This window comes from Haliotis rubra, unplaced genomic scaffold (assembly GCF_003918875.1).
Source record: "Haliotis rubra isolate DU_JTF1 unplaced genomic scaffold, ASM391887v1 Scf70, whole genome shotgun sequence".
Lineage (NCBI taxonomy): Eukaryota > Metazoa > Mollusca > Gastropoda > Lepetellida > Haliotidae > Haliotis > Haliotis rubra.
Genome location: NW_025767413.1, coordinates 770,611 through 777,423, shown reverse-complemented (window position 1 = coordinate 777,423; position 6,813 = coordinate 770,611). Strand labels below are relative to the sequence as shown.

At 38.0% G+C, this 6,813-nt stretch overlaps 1 long non-coding RNA gene across 1 annotated transcript; it reads right to left on the bottom strand.

The window, feature by feature from the left end:
- Window positions 1-639: 639 nt before the first annotated feature.
- LOC124258734 lies at window positions 640-931 on the bottom strand. The gene is made up of 2 exons (XR_006893664.1): window positions 726-931; window positions 640-686 (listed from the first exon to the last, which is right to left on the bottom strand). It is a non-coding gene; the product is annotated as an uncharacterized LOC124258734 (long non-coding RNA).
- Between the last annotated feature and the right edge of the window lie 5,882 nt (window positions 932-6,813).

The following is a 6,813-nucleotide window of genomic DNA, read 5'->3' as shown; positions in this document are numbered from 1 at the left end:
GCATATGCCAAAAATTGTTAAAGACACTGTAAATAGGATTCTTCTCTGTTGTTTTAACATCATCCATGGTTGGAAGAGATAACCTGACAGTAATTCTTTCATCAACAGTCTTTGGTCTGCATCAATCTCTACAGTTCAGAATTCTTACACAGTCTTTGTGGTTGAAGTAAGCGATACAGTTTTCTACTGCTGAACAGAACATGGCATTTCCACTCCCTACAGCTACTTGGATGTCAGAATAAGTTTAACTTCTTTTGAGTGATAGATTATGATGATGTTTCAGTTAAATTAAAAAAATGCATAAAAGTATGAGTCTCTACATCTTATTCACTGTGTCGCCGCCATATAGCTGGAATATTGCTGAGTGTGGCATAAACACTAAACTCACTCACTGTTCACTGTGTTATCTATGCATCTATAGTAGCAATTTCAGTTAAACTGCTATTATTAATAGTGTTGTCATTTGATGAGAAGTTTACATTTTAATAGTATTGTAAAACATGAGAGTTTGACAAATTACATGTCTAAGTAAATGATCATGTAAATATGTTTTATAATTTTTATGTGTGTATGGCAGCGACACAGATTATCTCAAATGTTCCTTGTATTTCTATTCCTTGTAGTCCCATTGTCTTTTTGTGAATTTTTGCCTTTATATTTGTGTTTGATATACAAAAAGAATACCCCTTTGACCTTGACATTTGTATTACTTATTGTGAGAAAACATTCCATTTTGGATATGATTTAACAAAATCATAGTTTAACCTGTCTGCTCAGTTTGACATTTGTGAAGCAATATTCTTTTTTGTCACATGTTGTAAGGCCAGCAGTATGTCTATAGTAAGTGGATAATGGATTGAGATCTGCAAATGTGAATTAAATAAGGAAAATGTAAGAGACAAATTTCAGCAAGATTGGGACTTTGCCTTAAAACCAGTTCATTATACTTTTAGGGGCGGTGGGGTAGCCTAATGGTTAAAGCGTTGCTCGTCACGCCGAAGACCCGGGTTCGAATCCCCACATGGGTACAATGTGTGAAGCCCATTTCTGGTGTCCCCCGCCTTGATGTTGCTGGAATATTGCTAAAAGCAGCGTAAAAACCAAACTCTGTCAGTCAGTCATTTTTACTTTTATGCAGCCTTGGTTCTGTTATAAACACATTGTTACATGTTGTTGATTTCTACAAGGTGTTTTCTACGATTCTCATGTGTATATAATCCAAGATAATATCAAAGTTTGTACATTGTCATAATAAATTCATCCTTTTATAACAATTGCCTTGTCATACATGTGTGACTTCCTGAACTACACCAGCACAACAAGAGAGGGTATCTTGTCACTGGGTGAAAAACTAGCCTTTGCAAATCCCATTTTTCACAATTATATACTACCCATCAAAAGTTTAGACTCACTTAAAGCACTCACTATATGTTATATATATATATGTGGTTACATCGAAGATGAATTTCTCCACTAACTTGGGGGAACCAACTGCAAATCTTATGCAGATGAATTGCACGAGGATCATGCATCAAATTGCTGAAAAGAATGTGCAAATATCGTGCATGTGAACAGCTGTGTTTTGGTGTAAAGTTTTAAGAATTCTCCAGGTTTCACTGAGTTTCATCATTTATTGAACTCATGACAATAATCTTTTCAATGTTACAAATTTCTTTTACAATACATCAGTTATTATGTAAACAGTACCTTTAAACAGTATGGAATATTTTGCAAAATCTGGTTTAGAACAGTTGACTGAAGTAAGTGGCTACATTTACACTAGTGAGACTAAACTTTTGATGGGTAGTTTATTTCTCAGAAGTGACTTATTCTCTACAGCTTCCCCAAGCACAGTGCATTCTTGCTATATATATAAACTATATAGATTATATATCATGGATACTTTCAGTCAAAGGTGTGAAATGGGGTTTCACCTGGAATTCAAGACTGTTTCACATAGGTGCCAGTGCTGAGAGGTGTGGCTGCTTATAGGAGCTTAGGGGTATATGCCAGTATTACATGTATAGTGCTATCCCTCTGAGATACCATGCCACAATTCTAACTGGATGCCCTACTCCGACACATTACACTGCCCCCAGGCCGATCAGCCCTTGATTTATACCCCTTTTTAATATAGGGTGTAACCCTGAAACCTAGCCCCCTGTTGATACGACTGTCTGTGTTTTCAGTGTTACCATCTGTCGCGCTAAATAGTGAGTTTAGTTTTAAGCCACACTCAGCAATAGTTCAGCTATATGGCGGCGGTCTGTAACTAAACGAGTCTGAACCACACAATCCAGTGATCAACATAATGAGCATCGATCTACGCAATTGCGGTACGATGACATGTGTCAACCAAGTCAGAGAGCCTGACCACCCGATCCGTTAGTCGCCTCTAAGGACAAACATGGGTTACTGAAGAACAGTTCTATCCCGGATCTTCACGGGATACGTGGTAGTTGAAATTTTTATTCCCAAATGATAACTAGTTTTTCAGCTCAGTTTTCTCCACGTATCAAACAAATATTTTGTAAGATACAAAACATAAATACATAATCATATAATTCACATTATTTAGATGCGTACACAATAACGAGTCACATCAGTGAAACATTCAACTGGTAAAACACAACCCAAAGATTTATGCCCAGTCACCAAGAAGATGATACCCTGTCCGCATACTCCCACAGGGGCGTGTCCGCTTAGAAACAGCGTTAGAAAGACATATAGGTATATAGACCCAACCCTAGTACTATATAAAAGGAAAGGGATGTACCTATATGTCTTTCTAACGCTGTTTCTAAGCGTGACACGCCCCTGTCCGCATACTCCATGAGTTCCAAACAGCCACTGGGGCGGTGGGGTAACCTAGTGGTCAAAGCGTTCGCTCATGACGCCGAAGACCGGGTTTGAGTCCCCACATGGGTACAATGCTTGAAGCCCATTTCTGGTGTCCCCGCCGTGATGTTGCTGGAATATTGCTAAAAGCGGTGTAAAACCATACTCACTCACTCACTCCAGAATGTCACTACTTTGACTCTCCTCCTGTCTCACCCTGTTGTCGACAACAACATAGTCATATAAGCTTGTTTCTTACAACATAAGCTTTGATTTGCCTCAAATTGAAACAGGGTGGAGAACTTTGCAAATAGCGAATGTTTAAAGTTTTCTTGGCTTATAATTACTTACAGGTCTAGTAATCTGCGGTTTTAAAACTTGTTCATGTGGTGAAATTCGAATAACGCCAGAGAAACCGACAGAGCTTTACGTTACCGCTCACGTGCACTTGCTTATGTCTTTAATCCCAAACTCATGATCCTTGATGAGGATTTGAAGATCCGTCCACTTCTTCATTTAATCGTTCCCTTCATTGTTTCTCATATCATTTTCTTGCGCACCCGAGTGTGTCATCTTTCCCAGTTCCTTTTAAGCAAGCCTATTCAGGTGAGGTGACGTGAAATTGGGTTTAACTTCGTGCTTGAGAATATTTCGCTCATGACGACGTGCATACGTGTGTATGCGTATGTGCGGCTGCTTGTATTAGCCCAGACTGAAGCTGGTTTTATAGTGCTAGCCCACTGAGATACCATGCCGCAGTGAAGCATGAATACCCCACTCAGACACATCATACTGACTCCGAGCCGACCAGTCCTTGTTGTACCCATTAATGCCGAGCGCCAGGCAGGGACCAACAAGTACCATAATTTAACGTCCTTGGTATGACGCGGTCGGGGATCGAACCCGCGACCTTCCACTCTCCGGGCGGACGCTCTAACCACTACACCGCGGAGGCGGTCATGCCTATTCAGGAGACAAATATACCACACCTAAATGATTTCATACCCAGAACACTTACAGATGCAAGTTCTTTCTTTTCTCCAATACGATTTATAACCCCCAAATAATATCACGATAAATTCAAACCTATTTTTTAAAATCTCTCTTGAATCTCGTTAATATATTATTTAAATAGTTAACTAACTGTTTCTTAAGACGGCCAATACATTCCAACTGTTACGCGAGAATATGTGTACAATTGTTTTTACGCCACAGTCCAACACTTTTTAAGTGGCCAGCAAATAACGTACCAGTACTAAACGAAGTATTGACTGATTTTATTATGAAGTCCCACGCCGTTTAAGGAGAAAGACACACGATCAGCCAAGCTCCCGAGCTTGACCACCCGATTATCTAACGACCACTCGTAAAGTGTTCGCGATTCATTCTAACGTAGCCTGCAGGAATGAAGTTTAGCGTGTAGGAAGTGAGCGTGGTAATAGAAGGATCGTTGGAATGAGCGCCCTCGATGACTACCTTTAACCAGAAATAAATAGTCTTGTCTGAGCCAGCCAGACCACGGGTTGATAACACGAATAATGATTTATGCCGTCGGTTCACGATGGCACGCGTTCAGCAAGGTCACCCATCGGACATACATAAGCACGAGGTTTAGGGAACCTATTGTACCTAGTTATACCTAACAACAGGAACATGACAGCGAATGTGTGCATATTAAGCATAATTGCTTGGTTAGCAATCAAATGGCACGAAATTCCTTTCAATATGTTTATATGGTAATGATTCTCAGTAAACATCGTGGAACATTTTGTTTGTTTGTTTGTTTGTTTGTTTATAAAGCCACACTCTGCAATATTCCAGCTATAGGACGGCGGTCAGTAAATAACCGAGCCAGCACCAGACAATCCAATGATCAACAGCATGAGCATCTATCTACGCAACTGGGATACGATGACATGTATCAACATATGAAAATGATAAAAGAAACACAAAACCTATTGTATTTGACATATACACGGTTAAGAAGACGTGCAGGTTAAAAAGACCTTGGGTAAGACAGTCATGAAAGGTCTTTGAGCTATAGATTGTTTTAATAGGTGACCTTTTCCTTCTAAACTGGTCTGTGTCCGGTAAAATTTTATGAGCTGAATTTTGACCATGCGTTTGATGTTAAATGGTAAGATGTCAAAAAGATAAGTCTGTCAAACAACTTTGATAAGCCGTGATATGTTATTTGTGACATGCACACTTCAATTGACGAAATGCAAAAAGTTTGAAACGCTTCCAATAGAAAAAAAGATACCTCAAAGGCAAAGTATCTTTAAATCGGGCACAAAATGTACTCCTGGTTGGCATTTTTATATCAGCATCCGTGTTCGTATTGAAGTTTAACTGACTGAGAGAGGCAAAACTCCCCCATATATTTAGCACAACTTCTATATATCGCTTTGTTGATAAAGACAGATATGAGTCGTCTTTGGTGTGTCGAAAGCCAATGGTGATTTCTTTGTTTCCTGTTATAATAACCAGGAGATCACACTACACATCTACGTACCCTATTTTGTCTCTGAAGTGTTGCTTATTTTATCAAAACTCATCAAACGTCACAGTGAGACAATGAGGTTGCTGGCTTATACAACCGTTCGCGTTTATCATCATCTTTATTGTTTTCAAGGCCAATTGATCCACATTCATACAAATATATACAGAAAGACATGCATGTGCGCTTTACAATTGTTGTATATGGATCTTAAAGATATTATATAAATATTTACCTAATATAAACAAAGTATCTGTATCATTTGAATTCAGTAAATGTTTAAAATTATCCGGACGTATGTTACATTGTAAAGAGACAGTTAATTCCATACGGAGACTAAATTGTGTATATATAATGTGCATGGATAAAATATATGTTTCTCATCTTCTAATATATTACACAGGGGACATTTAGCATCATCATTTTCAACATTACAAAAACCTTTTCTAACATTTTGTACTCTTAAACGATTAGAATTTGTTCTAAATAGAAGTAATGACCATCTGTATTTTTGGTTCTTCTCAGCATTAATATACAACTCTTGATTAAATACAGTTTTAATGGATAAATAAAATCATAGAGAATTCTTTTCTAATAATTCAGAATGCCAGTTTTGATTCGCACAGTCGATGACTCTTTGAGTTAACATTTCTTTTTCAACTATCTACATTTCAAACACCTTGATACAGCCAAACATGGCCCAACTCGAACGTAAATAACAATTTCTTTATGTGGGTTGTAACAAGTTTTATCCAATATTTTATACAGTTTGTAAACTGTTTCACATAAAGTGGATATCTACCACATTCTCCATGTATCGCAACGTTTAGAATTGATTTACCAACATTTAATACAAATTTACAAAATGATCGAAGTACAATTTTAATTTGTTGCATGTCTTTATAACCCAATATTTCACTGGCATACATAAGTATAGGTACAATTTATAAATCAAATAACTTAAGATCATCTTTTGGGCATATGACAAATTTTCTTATGAGAGATCGTACTGGGAATAGGGCTTATTTGCTTGTGCTAGAACTGTACATGCTGTTCGTTTTTGGAATGAAATCATTTAGTACTGCTTAGGGTCCGTTCATAATTTATGGCAAGGGGTGGGGGTTGGTGGGGGTGTGTGGGTGTGTGTGTGTGCGGGATGATGATTTTTATGGAGAAACATGTACAATGTGAATGCCCCCTAAAATGTATGTACAAAATTAGTGACCCCGCCCTGCATGTCATGTACAAATTCATTGACCCCCTCCACTTCCCATAATTTCTAAGCATAATTTTAAACATATCTTTATGTACAAAATTGCTGACCCCCTAATACGTGTGCACAAAATTGCTGACCCCCTAGCTTCTCAGAACAAAATGGGTGACCCCTTAAAATCATCATCACCCCCAGCCATAAATTATGAACGGTCCCTTATGTAGCACTCAGCAGATACTTTTAACATCAAATTAAAAAATAT